The sequence below is a fragment of the Pleuronectes platessa genome, chromosome 3, assembly GCF_947347685.1.
Source record: "Pleuronectes platessa chromosome 3, fPlePla1.1, whole genome shotgun sequence".
In the NCBI taxonomy this organism is placed as follows: Eukaryota; Metazoa; Chordata; class Actinopteri; order Pleuronectiformes; family Pleuronectidae; genus Pleuronectes; species Pleuronectes platessa.
In genome coordinates this window covers 28,612,570-28,630,296 of record NC_070628.1, presented here as the reverse complement: position 1 = coordinate 28,630,296, position 17,727 = coordinate 28,612,570, and the positions used below count along the sequence as shown (strand labels likewise).

At 40.6% G+C, this 17,727-nt stretch overlaps 2 long non-coding RNA genes across 2 annotated transcripts; one reads left to right on the top strand and one right to left on the bottom strand.

Annotated features, from left to right (window-relative positions):
• The first annotated feature begins 12,543 nt into the window (after positions 1-12,543).
• LOC128436605 (uncharacterized) lies at positions 12,544-13,297 on the top strand. The gene is made up of 3 exons (XR_008338089.1): positions 12,544-12,706; positions 12,803-12,873; positions 13,167-13,297. It is a non-coding gene; the product is annotated as an uncharacterized LOC128436605 (long non-coding RNA).
• A 1,523-nt stretch (positions 13,298-14,820) lies between these two features.
• Positions 14,821-15,409, bottom strand: LOC128436609 (uncharacterized). Its single transcript, XR_008338093.1, has 3 exons — positions 15,156-15,409; positions 14,942-15,054; positions 14,821-14,848 (listed from the first exon to the last, which is right to left on the bottom strand). It is a non-coding gene; the product is annotated as an uncharacterized LOC128436609 (long non-coding RNA).
• Between the last annotated feature and the right edge of the window lie 2,318 nt (positions 15,410-17,727).

Genomic DNA, 17,727 nt, shown 5'->3' with positions numbered 1-17,727 from the left:
AAAGAAGTACTGAAGATATTATAGAAGATATTATTAAAAACTATTAATGACTTGGCTCTGTAACTCCACTGTTAATTAGAATATGAAAGTAATTTGTTGTAAGTTGTTTTATATATTTTTAAATTAAAAGGCTCGGGTGGAGCAGATATGTCGCGCGAGCAAAACTAAGATGTTGCTTTTAATGTAAATGATGAATTGGATCAATAATCTTCTTCAATTCAACACCTCATGTCTGCATCGCCACTTTCCCGTCTCCAAAACGTTCGTATGCATGGGTCAGAGTTTGCTTAGAAGTACGCAAATTTTCACGTCAAGTTCGTTTTTATAAATCCCAACTTTGGCGTGAGCAGTGGCGTACGCACGTTTCAGGCCCCGTTTTGTGCGTACGTGTCACACCGCGGTCACTTGCCCTTCCTCATGTGTCACCGGTCTGATCGTCTCCCCTGATTCCTGATTGTGTCCACCTGTTCCCTTTTCCCCCATGTGTTCATATAGTCTGTGTCTCCCTTTGTCTTGTGCCAGTGTGTCGTCTTTTGTCGTCATTCAAGCCCGAGCCATAGATACCAGAGTCATAGTCTAAGTTTTGCTTAGCCTCGTGCTTATAGTTTTACCTCAGTAGAGTGATTATTCTTTGTAGCCTTTTTTTTTTGTTTCAGTGTTTAGTCTTAGTTAGGTTTATTGAATGAAGCCTTGTTTTTCCTCCCTTTGGAGCGCTTTTGTTTTTGTACCATAGTTTTCTCTGTGTGGAGGATAAATAAAACATTCTCCTAACACATCCGCTCTGCGTCTGAGTCCTGCCTTTCGCCCGGCCTGACAGTACGTAACGGTTATAAATCCGACCCCTGGGATATACGCACCTTTTCCTGTCAAGTTCGTTTTTATAAATCCCAACTTTGGCGTGAGAAGTGGCGTACGCAAGTTTCAGGGCCCGTTTTGTGCGTACGCAACGGTTATAAATCCGACCCCTGCTCTCCATGGAAGCAGGACACGCGCATTTGAGGAGGAGGCACGTCTCGCATCGTAATGTAAACGATGCAGACTCGCCTCTGTAAGATAGCCTGTTAGCTAGCTTTCTATATAAACGTATATAGCCTACCTGTGGGCAGGATTCTAGAATCCATTACAAAAATATGTTTCAACTTTTTTTTAACGAGTCTAAAAGTGTAATGTTATCATATTGCCTGACAAAACTATTTTTTAATTACCATTATGCAGTCCAAAGAAGACTGTAGTTTCGTTTGTTGTTTTTATTGCTGATACTTTCCCTGTCCTTTTTGTTAACAGGAAAAAATGGATATTTGATTTTAATTTTTTTTTAGTATCAGCACTTAGTTCACAGGAAAAAGGGAAACTTGAATTTATTTTTTTTATTTTTATTAACATTTTGCCTGTCCTTGGTTTTAAATGGACACAAATTTGATTTTTCTTTGCTTTTGTGTCAACAGTACCATCATATGCAGCAACGTTTATTAAAAGACATTTTTTTTTAATGAAGTATCGATGTCATCACATGCCTCGAACTACCTCAAGCTAAATTTAAAAGATGTTGGCTAAATAAGAGCAATTGAGAATTTGTGTCATTCATAATCCGATTAGTCGATTAATCGGGATGTAGCATATACCTTACTCCAAATCGAAACTCCATTATGAAACTCCGTACTGTAACTCGGTATGTTACTCCTACATTGGTCGACTGTCCTGATAAAACTTGCTCAAACATGAGGACTGTGTAACTTATTGTTCGGAAACATCCTGTTGTAACCGACTCTAAATATGTGGCTGGTCTCCTAAAGCTGCAAACATAACAATGTGTCTTTCAGGTGTGTTTACCAGTAAATGTGCCACAATGACACCGGTTATAGGCCTAGTTGCATTTCAATCAAAGTGCAGTCAGCCAATCAGAGGAGGGGCTCAAGAGGCAGCTGAAAACATCATGTTCTCTCTGCAGCTCCAGAGAGAGGCAGAAGAGAGGACATGGAAATACACATTGCAGCAGTTTTTTTGACTTTAACCACTGATATATCATCTTAGGGGTACCTTTAACTGAGCCTCAACAGTGACAAAAGGTATTCCTCTTGTTTCTGAAAACACTGGAACAAAAGCCTGTATGTGTCTTAAAAATAATCTAATTATTTTGGATTTGTTGGCTGTCATGATTGTATTTATATGTTGTTTGTTTGTATTTCATATTATAAAGATATGGACCTTTGTGTCTGCAATAAAGTTTAATTGAATATATGGACCGTATCTGTTCATGCAGTCTTATCGGCGGTGGACTAGTGGTAAAAGCGGTTTATGGTGCAAGTCTCATTCACAGATTCAAACACGCACACACACACACACACACACACACATTCACACAGCACCTCTTTACGCAGCACTTTTTTCCATCACACATCACTCATAAACTGTCAGCACAGTTATCAGGGGCAATTTTAGGTTAGATCATATCTTGCCGACTGGAAAGAGCTGGAGATCAAACAACAGACCTTTTACTTCCTTAATCATTTTCTTCTTCGTTTTCAACAAGGGCTTTGAATTCTGTGTTGCGTAAACATGACCATGAAAGTGGCCATTGTGCTTTTGCTGTGGAGCGATCTGATAGTTCTGTCAATACTTTTCTGCAGATACAGTGATAGAACATGTGTCCTGATTAATGTGGAAACATGATAAAGGTGCTATTTATATAGCACCTTTCTATTCTTGATGACCACTCAAAGCTCTTTACAGTACAGTTTTAAATTCACCCATTCACACAGTGCATCTATTAGCAACACTTTGTTGTTCCATGAGGGGCAATTTGGGGTTCAGCAGCTTGGCCAAGGACACTTCGGCATGTAGATGGGGAAGACTGGGGATCAAACTGTCGACCTTCAGGTTGGAGGACGATCGCTCTACCCCTAAGACAAAGCTGCCCAAAAAACAGGAGGTCTGAATTTTGCAACAAGGTCCCTCCCTTCGTGACTCAGTCTTAACTGTTAATCATGCTGTTTCACCTCATAACATATAGCATTAAATAACAAATGAAAGCAAAGCAACTTAATGGAAAGTGAACACTTGAACATACCTTAGTGTGATTAGAACCTGAAAGGACCGAAATCCCCTCTGTTTATTTGAGTTGTGCCTGAATTATTTTGTTTGGTCCATGTCTCTTCCACTAACATAGAGGCGGTAGTATGAAGGAAGCAGGTTTTCCGCCTTATACAGGCTGCACCAATCTGTTTTAACACTAGAGGCCCACACACTACACAGCAGATCAGTGAGATGAATTATTACATCACAGTGCATAGACACGATGAATGAGTACATACAAATAGATGTGTGTCTCTCTCCGTGTGTAGAGCAGGGTATGTCTGCACCGCTGTATGTGTGTTGTGTGTGTTTGTATATGCAAACAAATGTACACATGCCTGTGTGGGTGTCAGCATATATTGAGTGTCATAACGCTACAATAAAAGCTTTGGGACTAAGGGACTCATAATTCAGTGGTGAAGCGCTCTGCGTTCGCTGCTGTGGCTCTGTTCCCCACTGGGACCAGCATTCTCAAAACCCACAGACGGAAAGCCTGCATCGCCATTTCTTTGTTGCTTATGGAAAAAAATAACCCCAATGAAATATGACAGTCTCTGAAAAAGTTGTCATGTATATCTGAGAGTGTAGTCTAGCTTGGTAGCCATGAGGAGGGAGGTTGTTGACTTTGCTCAATAAGAAATCAATTCTCAATTCTCTGCCTCATTTGTTGCTCCTGGCAAACTCCTTCAGAGCCTTGAAATCCTATTTAATAATCAAGCATGAAAAGCCATGGATAATAGACTATTATGAGATGCAATTGCAAAAGGGAAGATTAGCTTATAGTATAATTGAAATATCATTCACATTCACATGACAGCGGTAAGATGTGTTAGTCACACAGAGACCATATCTCATCTCTGCTTTCAGTGGCAGATAAGAATTGGTAGAGCAGAATCTACTTGTTGGACTGCAATAATGGTAGCGTCATAAATAATAAAACCTGAATGTATCTGTCGAAAGGTATATTATGGTATATTAAGGTTGGTTCATTCGGTTTGCAAAAATTGTTTCTTCTTCAGTTCCCAGAGTTTTTCTCTTAGTACATATATTAGGATATCTGTGTCTAAGATTCCTCCCCTATACCAGAATGAGAGACTGATGACTGACTTGCATAGGTGGACTGGGATGATAATTCATTTTTGACTCCTTTCCAGGATACCGTTACCCCGCAAAGCACCAGATCTCTCGTCTTGTTTGTTAACCCAGACAGAAAAAGTAAGTTTGATAAACTATTAATGCCAATTTATCAAGGAAGAATCTACAGCTACAGCCCAAATATGTGAGAATATGCTGCTTTTGTCATCTTTATTGATCATTGATCATCCTTTGGACTGTTTGTCATGTTAGTTGAAAATGTAAGCTTGGCTAGGCCTTCATTCAAATTCATCTATTGTCAGTATCTGGTCATTAGCCATTAGATTCAACCCGAGGACCTTTTCACTGCATGTGGCCACAAACACTACCCACTGACCCACCATCAAGCAACTTTTGTTTTCGTTCTTTAAATGACAAAATGATTAATGGAATACATATAGGATAATTAAACAATTATATAAAGACTTGTTGCAGCCTTACTATATTGATATGCTTCATACATGTAGTTGTTGGTTTTAGGGATTGGGTTTTGGTAATTAACACAGCAGTATAAAGCAGTGTCACTGGACATATACTGTAGAAGAAACCTGATACACTGGTCATGTTTTTCTCATGTGTGTTGCATAATGGAAATCATTACGTTACCCTCTAAAATGAGTCATCTGGTATTTGAGGATAAAGCATCACATTTGCTGAAATATTCCTCACTGGATTTGACCTATGGAGCAAGTTTAGCCTCTTATCTTCTTAGAAAAGATGGCTATTATTTGTCTGGTCAGGGTCACGTTAACAAGAGAAAGGGAATGAAAAAAGAGTAAACAGAGCAAAATGCTGCACTGATGACCCCGATTTTTTGGTTACCTAACATTTTCTTTACAGGTTCCCTCTAAACAAAGCCCCAAACTAAACTAAGCCACCTGCTCAGGAGCCTGCTCCCTCACATACTACCCCTTCAGTGTTTCACCACGGTGCGCTGCTGCTCTAAAACAACATGTGGTTGGATGACTTTCTGTGTGAAGAGGTAGTTCCATTCCCCTCTCTATTTCATTTTATTTACCTTTCAGTGCTCATATCCCTTCAATCTGATCAGTGAATAATCTGGAGCCGTGTTGAGCTTGTTAGATGATGGTTATGCCTTTCAAGGCGGATCAGACACACTCTAAATCCTTATATTTCCTCAGCCTGTTACTGTTGCTTTATCAGTTCCTGTCACCGATGTCTCTTGTTTCCCAGTGTACGCTGCAAGAACGGGCAAGGCAGCTTCATTTGCACTGCACTTTCCCTACACAGGGTTATTCAAGGTACTTTACATTGAGAGAAGACAGCAGTGGGAAACAAAGAAAAGTTGAGATAATTTTTTTTAGCAAAGATTGAGAGAATAATACGCAAAGTGTAGATCTGAAAGGAGCTGAGTGTACAAGCAGGAGCAGCAAACTTTCATTCACAGTTAGAGTAATACATGCCGAAGCCACAGATATCATAGACATTTGTTGCAGGTACCTGTCACCGACAGCTGTGTGGCTGGTGAATATTTGTGGTAAAGTATAACATGAGTTGTGAGAAGGTCTCATACGTTGATATAATGTTAAATTCAAAGAGTGATATTTGAAAATGTCCCTCTCGTCTCTCCTCACCTTTTGTCAGAATCAATCATGACCATAGCATCTCGTTATAGCTTTTTGTCAATACATCACATCCATATCACTCTGTCCAGACAGGTTAGTAATGACAAGTGCCATTAAGATAAGTTTTCCTGGATAGATGTCTGAAACACAGAAGCGCTAGTTCATGTCTTGTAGCTTTTACATCTTCTCTAGTAGCTACAACTGCACATCGTTTAGTTTTTTTAAGTTAATTTTCTTTCCTCTGACTCTTTTGACTATCCTGAATTTACCTCTCAATGATATGGCACCACCATACCAGAGCTCATAGGACCATATTGCCCCAAGGGACCACGGCAATCCCAGAAATCAGGCTTACTTTAAAGAAGGAAGTTGCACCTTGTAAGGCCCTATGAGGCAAATTGTGATTTGCAAATTCATTCATATTCATACAGTGCATCTGTGTGCAGCACTTTCTCTATCATATATCAATCATCAGGCACAAGAAACTTTGGCACACAGAATGGAGAAGACGGGGATCGAACCACCAACCTTCTGGTTAGTGGACGACCCAAAGAATCTGTTCACAAAGGTGCCACTGCGCTGCCTGGAAATTATCTCCAGGTAAAGACAATGCATAATTCTATCCCTGACTTGAACTGGAGGGAGTGTTTTCGGATTGTTTGGTGAAGCTCACACTTTATTTGTCTCAGCACCAAAATACAAGATAGGACGGTCTATAAAAAAATCTGTCTAAAAATATTTTGTTTCATTGCTTGAAAAAAAGTTAAAACAATGCCTTCCTGTAGAGCTGGCAAATTGGTTCCCAAGACATTTCCTCTTTGAAGAGACTGGAATCCAAAAAGTCCTGGCTGCTCATTTTTAGGTCAGACATTCTAAAATAGCAAAGTATAGCAAAATAGGAATCTTGAAAACAATGTCAAATGCAGCAGTAAGGCTTGTTTACACTGTGAATTGTTAATAGGTGCATAGTGTGCTATGGTATTATCAACGTATTATCTTTGATGGTGAAGCAAGGACTACTGTCTGTCTCTCCCTGTGCTTTGAGGACAAGGAGTCAGTGTTTAGGGACGGGTATGAGAAGAGCAAGAGCTGGTTCGTTATTCCCTCTGACAGAGAGACACAGGAATAAAGAATCAAAGTCGAAGAGAGGAGAAGGAGGAAAGGAGAGAGTGTTTTGAGGCATTAGCCTTGGAAGGGATTCCATGTAATGTCACCAGCTATTGTCTTAATAATGCTCAAATCCCATTACCACAAGTGATGTGGTAGGTAATCAGCAAAGGCTACATGCTGGCAGATGAATAGAAGAGCCATGATGGAAAAGGTTTAATCAAAGACAGGGTCCAGGACCACCCAGAACATTAAGTAAGAGGCCAAGAGTCCAGAGCACCTCAGGAGAGAGGAGTCCAGGCTGGTAAAAGACAATATGCTCAATCCAGATGTCAACAATGAATATTGTTTTAATCTTACCTTAATGTCTTTTCAAAGTGAAATGTACAAAAAGAACTGTTATTTTGCAAGCACTTTTGCTGGTTGACGTGATAAAATACTTTGGCAGCACATCCGGGCCGAGTTAGCATTACCACAAAAACAATAAGCCACTGACACTAAAACTTCCACACCGAACAAGATATTGCTCCACACCACACTGACTAATATCTAGGGGGGGGGAGGAGGTGACAAACAAGCATATGCATTTTTTAGGGGTGGTAAAATGTGTCATGTAATGAAACGGAAGTGTTACTTTTATAGGAGCTGGTGTGACTTGTACTCTTATGCCAGCGCAGTTTGCCATTATTTTTTCTTTTTAATTGTAGCCAGAAGCATACCTACGAGGGCAGACTCCTTCTGCATGCGGAATATGATATTCACTATCAGTTTGGATATTTGGGGGGGGGGGGGGTAGTTGAGTGATTGTGGCGCTTTGTCTCCAAAACCTATTTGACTTTGACTCATACTGTGTCAACACTGTTAAGTTTTATGACTCCATTTACATATTTATGCCTTTTGAATTAGTGCTGGATGTATGCATGTGTACAAAGCATGCATCACGATCATGACTTTTTCTCAGTCTAGCACTTGGCTTCAAAGACAATTTTCCCTGCATATATTTTATCTCATCCCCTCTCCCTTGGTGGCTGGGAAAGTTTTATCACCCTCCACCAGCAAATGACTATGTCCATTTGTACAATATTTCACAATTCAAATCAGCCAGGCACACAGGCTCATATGACAGCCATGGTTTGTGCATTCCTCAATCACTGCAGAATGAGCGCACAAAAATAATCACATTAGCATAGTAATCTGAAGGAGAAGTAGTGGTAATGACTCATTTGCCTTGAATTACCAATAACTGAATAGTTTTTGTCTTGTGTACACATTATAACAGATGTGCAATCAAACACTTATGGGCTCTGAAAACAGTCGCTATCTAATCATTAGTCCACTATGTGTGAGACATTCTCTGAAAAACTTTTCAGTAATGTGTATGAAATAAGTGACTTTTTGTCCTGTGTGTCAATAAGGCCTTGGAGCTTAAGAGACTGTTGTATTTATGGCTTATGGCTCTGCTGACAGAAAATTACGTTAACACCTTGTGTCGATATTAAATGTAAGGCTCTGCCAGTTTCTCATGGAGATCTTATGTTGCCATTTAATTCTCCAAGGAAAGAGGAGGTTTTAAGTTTCCAGCTCTGTATTGAACCAGTAGATCCAGTGATCATTAGTTGCATGGCCACTGCACAGCATGACACCCCACTAGAGGGAGCATTTACCTTTCTGCTTTCAGCTGATCCCACTACACCCTTCTCAATTCTCTGCACGTCAATAAAAAGAGGCTGTTTTCACTCTGAAAGTGGAAAGTCAAGCTGACTGAAAGAAATGAAAAAATTACAATGTAATATGAAATCCGAATCTACTATTGTACCTGCATCAACAGTGTGCCACTGCCCTCCTCAGAAACAACCTCCTTATTGCTTTCAATGTCCTGGATCCTTGTCAGAGGTCTCGTCCTATAACGTGGTAGCCACAGAGTGAACAATCAAGCTGCCCCTGTTGTTCTGTTGTGACATTTGCTCCTGGTATCTGCAGTGATAAGATTGCTACGACTGATTCCGCTGATGAGCTGCCCTGTCTCTGTTGAGGGCTGCTGCAGAGTATTTCTCTCAGGACGATTCTCTTTTCAAAGAAAACCTATTTTGAAAGGATCCTGCAATGGACACAAGAAAGTCACTGAATGTTTATCAGATTCACAGATTTGCAGTCAATAACAGTTTCAGGTCCTGCACTTCAACACTTAATTTATGTGTCACCTTCACCTGAATGAAGTTGACACCATTTAACTTCAGTTTGTGTGTAGATATGAGGATGGGTCCAAATCATTTAAAATGCTCTAATCACACTTTTATATTAGCAATGGCTCCTATGTCACAGGTCATTTGTAGTGATGAACCCGCAGTGAATAATAAGACTTCTGTCACTTTTAGTTCCATGTAAAAATATACCCCCTACATTGTCAACAATTTAACCACAGTTTCAGGTGTGTTATGCTTGAAGTGGCTAATGTCGGGGTTATTTTAACAGTCAATTTTAAGTTCCCTGCTCCAACCTTCTGATCATTGAGCAGCTGTGAACCATTGTGAAAACTCAGTATTTTCACAGATGCTCCCACTGTTCTTCAACAAATCGTTGTGGATATAAGCTGCACTGAGTTTGTGTAACCCTGCCCCTAAAACTCGCGGCTAATGCTTGTTTTCACTGATTACAGACATGTGCAGTGTAAAATATCAAGTAGATAGCCTAACCAACATGACAGAACCATTACAACCCGCACCATGGTCAAAACCAGCACGGGAAGAACCACATCCTAAAACCACATCACCGACCTCTGCCACACCATAGACAACAAGACTAAAGGCCAATTTATGCTTCTCCGAGTCCGTTACGGACGGACACTTTTTGATTTATAGTTCTCCGTTGCTGAAAACAATTGGGCGCCAGAACAGTAGGTGGCGCAACGGAAGACGAGCTTTTAAATAGAGTCAGTGTGCTGACTTGCTCCGAAGTCTTGAAAAGTGCAGCTGCTCATCTCAGGATGAAAGAAGCAAGTGAGGTTTGTTCAATGAGAGGATACAGTATTGAGTCCTGATCAGATCAATGTATCAAAGGATCAAAGGATCATAGGATCAAAGAACATTTTATACAATATAGGGTTAAACATAGGATCATAATTGCCTCTAATAATTCCCATATATGATATAAGTACCAAATTAACCTTTGCCTTACCTCAATGTTTACACGGTTTGAGGAAATGTCCCAATTCTGAAAGAGAGAGACGTCACCTTTGCATGACATAAAGATTCCTAAGATCTATGACCACTGACACTGTCACTGCAGGAGTGGAGTTGTTAGTTTACGGCTCAGCATCAGAGGATTCATGGTCCATGTACAGTTGCAATCATAAATATTCAACCCCCAAAAGATGTTAAGGATTTATCAATTAGTTTTTCCAAAGAGCAAGATTCTGCTTCAGATGCCTTCTTTATTAGTTGAGTGATACATAAAATCAACACAGAAAATGCATGATGTAGTATTTGTGTGTAACAGTATATTTTTTTTAAGATAGCCATGTCACAATTATTCAACCCCTTTATAATATTGTTGTTTTTAAAGCTGTCTGACACTTTTTAAGGCCTAAAGTGGAGTTGAAACATAATTAAGCCTTTAGGAACTCTATAACGATCCTTCATTTGCTTCAGCTGGGATGCATATATAAACCCCACCCTTGAAGGTATTCAAGGTGAGGTGCATCATGGGAAAGACAAAGGAGCTTGCACAAGAGCTGAGAGAGGAGATTATTTCATCAAACCTGAAGGGCCTTGGGTATAAGAATATTTCCCAAAAATGTATATTCCAAGAGACACCATTGGGAGCATTATAAGGAAGTTTAAAGCTTATGGAGCAGCTTTGAGCTGCCTGGCCCTGGAAGAAAGCCAAACATTTCATCAAGGGCCCTCAGCAACTTAGACAGAACAACTAGGAGAAACCCCTTTGTGACTGCAAGACAACTTCAGGACGACCTGATGAAGGCTGGTACAAGTGCGTCAGTGGCAACTATAAGACGTGCACTGAATAAACAAGGACTTCCAAGACGCACTCAGCTCTTGACCTCAAGGAACATCAAAAGTCGACTACAATATGCCAGGAGGAATTTGGATAAGACGAATGAATTTTGGGCCACAGTTCTATGGATTGATTAAACCAAACTGGAACTATTTGGACATATGGACCAGCGGTATGTCTGGCATGCAAAAGGCCAGGCTTATGACCATAAGAATACCATCCTCAAGGTCAAGCCTAACGGTGGGTCATTGATGATGTTGGTTTGTTTTTCTGCGGTAGGAACTGGGAATCTTGATGGTGTACCTGGCATCATGGATTCTCAGAAATACCAGGCCATTTTAAGGAGGAATGTGATGCCTTCTGTTGACAAATTAAACCTTGGTGATCATTGGACTCACCAGAAAGACAATGATCCAAAGCCCACCTCCAAGTCAAGCAAAGCTTGGTTGAGAAAAAGATCCTGGAACGTCCTGGAGTGACCTTCTCAGTCACCAGATTTAAATCTGATTGAAAATCTTTGGTGGGATTTAAAGAAGGCAGTTGCAGCACGGAAGCCATCAAACATCACTGAGCTTGAGGCTTTTGCACGTGAAGAATGGGCAAAGATTCTGATCGAGGTGGAAGAAGCTTGTCCGTACTTAACGCAAACGTTTGTTAGAAGTTATAAAAGCTAGAGGATGCGCCACAAAGTACTGAAGCTGGGGGTTGAATAATACTGAACATGCACATGTGTTAAAAGAGTTCATTTTCCATTTGAACTTCAAAGTTAATTCAACTTCTGTTGTCAAAATAACTCATATGTATCAATAAATATCTTTTGTTGTTTAATGAGGTTTTTTGTAATTTATTATCATTATCTTTCATCCACATCACAATAATGTCTTCTGAGGGGAGGGGGTTGAATAATTCTGATTGCAACTGTATGTCCGCAATACAGAACATCATGTTTTATTTGCGTGTAATCAAACTTTGAAGTCACGCCATGGTCACATCGTGTGACGAAAAAATCAACCTTTGAGTTAGTTTGTATCTCCATCTTGTTGTCATGACACTCAATTTGAAGTTGATCTGATGTAAGCCCTGGTACAAGTACCTCAAAGTAAAAATGTGGAATATGGCCAAACTGGCCACTAAATGCAAAATAGCAGGCTTCCTGTTGTGTTTTTCCAATTGCACCCATAGACTTTTTTGTTTGTCTGGTCATGATACACATGCTTATCGTTTTTGTGAAGATCGGTCAATGTGAACACGTTCCGGGGGTCCTAGGGGAACTGTTGAGCCATTTTGCCACGCCCATTGAAAACTGCTCAGTGTTGCATGTTTCACTTCCTCTGTCAAGCACGCAACATCGAACCACGCCCACTTATCATGCATTAAAACATTTAATCTCAATCAAATTAAAGATGTGTTATGAAGCTTACTTCCTGTTGCCAGGAGGTGGCGCTATCACTAAATACAGACTAAAAGATCTGAGGCCTGTTTCAGGTAGCTGGTTTAACATACTCTGAGTTTAATCCTGCGCTCTGAGTTGGTTGACTCAGAGTTCAGGGTTGAAAAGCAACTCTGGGTTGGGGGCGTGCCTGTTGACTATAAAGAGCCATCATCAATGGATCTCTGATAACATGATCAAACATGGACCAAAAACGTAGATCCAGTTACTTTTCACCCACGGAATTGGAAATATTAATGCACGCATATGCCGAGCAGGTACCCATTTTCACCAAAAAAAGTAATACCGCCGCGGCAGCGAGAGCGCGAGAGAGAGCTTGGCAGGAAATAGCCGAACAAGTCAATGCGTGAGTAAAATAAAATAGTAAAATAAAATAAGAGGAAAGTTTAATATCTTCCACTTATTCAATATGTAAATTGTGTGTGTGTGTCAATTTACACAGGAACAACCCGAGTTGCCCCAAGAGGACTTGGCAGCAAATGAAAATGAAGTACAAAAATATAGTTCAAACAGGTAAACTAATGTTTAATTGAAATCAAATCAATTGTGCTGTTTTGCCTGCTCTACCTAATTTAACAGCTATTTCAACATGTGATGGGTCTATATTTAAGCAGTAAATGTAAGTAGTACATTTCTCAGCCACCCCAACACTGCCAATATTTAATAGGATTTAGATATATTAGAAGGCTACTCCTAGGCAAAATGCATTGTATGTATGTATGTATGTATGTATGTGTATATACATATATATGTGTCTTCAAAATAGCGCTTACTGAATATTAGGGTAACATTTTCCTCCATGTTAGCAAATCGAAAAAAAGCAGAGGCCCGGAAGACTGGAGGGGGTCCACCACCTGCAGCCCTCACAGAGGCTGAGGAGATGGCCCTCAGCCAACAGAGTATGCGTCCTGTGGCTGAGGGCATCCCTGGAGGGAGCTCCTCTGATTCCCCCCACCCCCCAGGATAGAAGTGCCTTTATCAGAGGTTGGTTATTCAAAATAATTAAATATGTACATGCAACCCAGTGCGTTGCAAATTAGATGGGGCAATATTCTGGCTCAAGTAATAATTTCACTGTCTAATCATCTTCTTCCAGTTACTGATGGCGTCATTGCCCTACTGGAACCAGATGCCCTCACCAACCTCCATGCAATTGTAACAATTCTTCACCTTCCACAGATTATTAATAATGTCTTGATAATTGCTGAACACAACTGTTAATGTCATTACAGGAAGATGATGGAGAAACATTGTCTGCAGCATTTGAAAGGGAAGAGGAAAGGCCTATTGAGGTTAACACCTTTTAAAAATAACATCTAAAAGTTGATGATAGCGTTGTACAATTTAAAACTGACATCTTCTTTCTCTCAAACAGGATGAAATCGAATTCAATGAGAGGCCATCCACTTCTAGCTCTACTTCACAGCTTACCTCTGTAAGATTCTCCCTGGAATTATAATAAAACGCTATACTTGGCACTGTGAAATCCAATGTCATCTTTTGCATTCCTATAGCTTCCAGTCAAAGAGCTCTATAAAATCTATCTGGGAAAACAAATAAACAAAGCAGACTTGGAAATGGACCACATTAGGCAAAAGATGCAAAAGGATGCTTTGGAGATCCAAATTTTGGAACATAAGTTAAAGGTGGGTGAGGTACAAACTGGGATACTGTTTCCTGCTCCAAAAACATACCCAATATGAATGACCTTTTTTTTTTTTTGTGCTTTCAGGAAATAAAGAAATCCTCATAAAAAGTAGATTGTCTTTTTTAGAACACGGGCTGTGGTGGGACAAGTTATTTTGTTGAACAGTGTCACCCCCTACCAGAGGCTGGGTCTGTCACACGAGTTTACTATCATACAGGAAGGCGAAAGAATGCCAAAGAAAACATTTCGGAAATAATAAAATACATTTAACTACATAGAAAACTCAAACAAAATAATTTTGGCAGAGTCTTTCTCTAACCACCCTTCCGTCCTGTGGATCCATGGCATGGTTTGGGTTTATGTGCTGCTCATCTGCAACTGCAGGTGGGCAATTTTCCCCTCTCAAAATTGCGATGTGTAGAACCACACATGCAATTATTATGTCACATGCCCTTTCTGGTGTGACTCGCAGCATTTGGAGGCACTGGAATCTTGCCTTCAGGATCCCGAACGTGTTTTCGACCCTGGCTCTCGTCCTCATATGCGCCAGGTTGTAGCGCTGCTGTGGTCCTGGCACGGGATCGGCATACGGGGTCAGAAGGCAAGGCTGGCAGGGGTACCCTCTGTCACCTAAAACATGACCGTCGAACTCTCCTACGATACAGGTGAAATATTAATCATCTGAACAAATATGGATTCTAAATCCTTCAAATATAGGCTTAACTCACCACGGGCAAAGCGAGTGCTCAGATTAGACTCCCGAAATATGCGTGCGTCATGCACAGACCCCGGCCACTTTGCCTCCACTTGGTTGATGATATTTCTGGCATCACATACAACCTTCAAATTGCAGAGGAGTATAATTAGATACAGAGGCTGTTTTGTTAGGTATCTTTAATTTAAAATGCTGAAGGTCTAGGCCTTCACCTGTACCTGCACATTGATGCTGTGGAAGGACTTCCTATTAACATAGTCTCCTTCATTCACTGAAGGAGCTTTAATAGGAATATGAGTTCCATCGATGCACCCGATGACACCCGGAAAATCTAGAACATTACAAATTAATTAATTTAATTAAATTGTGCACATTATTTATTACATTAAAACGTTCCAAGAAACAAATAGGCTACATTGTTGCTACTGTTACCTGCAATTCTGTAGAACTCTTCCTTGATTGTTCGTATAGGTCGGTGACTTGGAAACATCACAAACGTGTAAAGAAAACGTTTCAGTGCCAAAGTCACATTTCTGACAGACCGACACACGGTTGCCTTTGAAATGTGCTCGGCGTCACCGACGTTGTAAAGAAAGCTGCCGTTTGCAAAAAAACGGAGTGCCACACAAATAATTTGTATTGAACTTAAAGCATGCCCCCGGTGCGTTTGACAGTTAACATGGGGGCTGAGAAGGTGGTCTAAATAAATGATAGATTGCGCGGAAAAAGAAAGTATATCCAACCGGGGTCTTAATAATCGTTCCTCACGGAGATTCCTTCTGAGGATCGCAGCCTCTACGTCCACGGGCTCTCGTAGAAAAGGACATGCCATTTCTAACACTTCCTTCTGTCGGAGAGCTGCCTTCAGCCTTATAGACAACAAACTCAGAGTAGGTCTAACCACCTCCCGAGCAGGTTAGGTCCACGGCGTATGTTGCCGCAGCAACTAACTCTCGGTTGCGCTGAACCTGCTACCTGAAACGGAAAACCCAGAGTTTCCACTAACTCAGAGCGAACAAACTCGGGGTTGCCTCAAAACCAGCTACCTGAAACAGGCCTCTGTTCAGGTCTGGACTCTGATGATGGAGGTGGTGCTATGACCCAGGGTTAAATACTGACATATGGGGTTGTTCAGGCCTGGACTCTGACCATGTGACAGGCTTTTGGTGATGATTGGACAATGCACAGTACAGTTAGGACAACTTCATCTCCTTTTGCGAAGGATCAACCTTCGCTGCACTGCAATGTTAACACGGTTTGAGGAAATGTCACCATTCGGACCATGTTATCATGCCCTGCCTGAGCTCATTTGAGCTGTGTATTGTAAAGCAGCCAGGAACAGTGCTCTTCTCTATATATTTTTAATGACACTGATTTGGAGTTGATCTGATGAAAGCTCTCGGAGGAGTTTGTTAAAATACAAAACGTGTAAAATGGCCACTTACTCCCAAATGGCTGTCTTCCTGCTGCGTTAATCATATTGGTGCCTTTTGTTTCTTGTGACATGAAACACGTGTGTATCGAATTTCGTGAAGATCGGTTAAACTAGACAGAATTGCTGCATTTATTGAGATGCGTGTGGTCACATATAGCAGACAGCAGCTTGCCAAAACAGTTATCTTTTGATCGCATTAATTCCTCATTCTGTGCGACGCAAAGAGCCTCTAACTGCTCTCTTATGGCAAAGTGAGGAAAACAATTACAAAGGCTCGAGAGCAGGTTCATGGTTTTTCTTGTGATAATTCATGGAGATGTCATGTTGCTCCTCAGCTGCTCGCTCTGTTTGTGTGGAGAAAATTCCAACTTTTACTCATCGGTTAATGCCACATTTTAACCAGGGTGCCCCTCCTCCATCATGCATAACATCCCCCCTAATCCAAATGAAAAGTCTAATTTGCCTAAATATATGGAAATAGTCAAACTTGGCTAAAGTTCAGAGGCGGCAACTTTTATCCTGTTTGTGACACATTCTTCTGTAACTTTCAAATATCCTGGAAACTCAAAATGTGCTTAGATTTCTTCAGTATCACACTGTCTTGTATTGCTTGTGTGAACATATTCATCCAAATATTTATCTCCATCACAAACCAAATTGTCTTGTTTTTGAATGAAACATCTGATGTGAATTTTCAGGAAGGGGGAGTGTTGGATGAATCAATGGTTTTGTTAAGTGTGCTAAGTTTGTTTAAGGTGGTAGAGGGTGGCCCAGTGGGGCTCATGTCTGCCACCCTGGAACCTTCTGTGTCACTCAGTAAACCCACAGATAAGTCCTTAAGCAGGTCTGTGGGCCAGACAAAAGATAATAGTATTTGAGCTTTATAAAATGTTCAGTATAGATTGTAGTACCCCATAGGATAAAGTTAGAGTCCAGCTCTTGTTGAAATGATTTTCCTTCTTATTGTGAAGTTACTCCAAACAAGCATAATCTATAACACAATTGTTTTTTTCATTCATATAATACGATAAAGGGCAATGCCGAGGATAAAGACTATAATCTCCTTTTCGTACATTTCCACAAAATTAGTAAGAATTCACTAACGTTTAAATATGAGCACTAGCTTCTCTCTCCTCTTTTTTTTCGAGCAATGGATCTTTCTGAAAGGCATCAATGTTGTAATTGTACCTTCGATGATCTTTACGCACTGAGATTTAATCTGAGCAAATTTAAATAGAGACAAAATAAGCTGAATTTAAGTCAGAAATATTTATTTACAACATGTACAGAAACAGTTTCCATCATTCACAGTTATATAAATAGAAAGAACAACAAAACATAGCAGACGTGTTTACATGGCGTGTTGCGCACTGTGCAGACTAAAAGTGTTTGCGTGCGTATGACGATGAAGTTAAAATAGTGGTGATCGAGTCCCTGCACCGGTGATAAGTATCAACCGTGCTGCTGTGTGTGCGCAGAGAGTGGCACTGTTGGGTACGTGATGCCAGGGCTGCGCGACGAGCTGTGCCAGGAGTGTCCCGGTGGACTCTGCTGGTACACAGAGTCGGA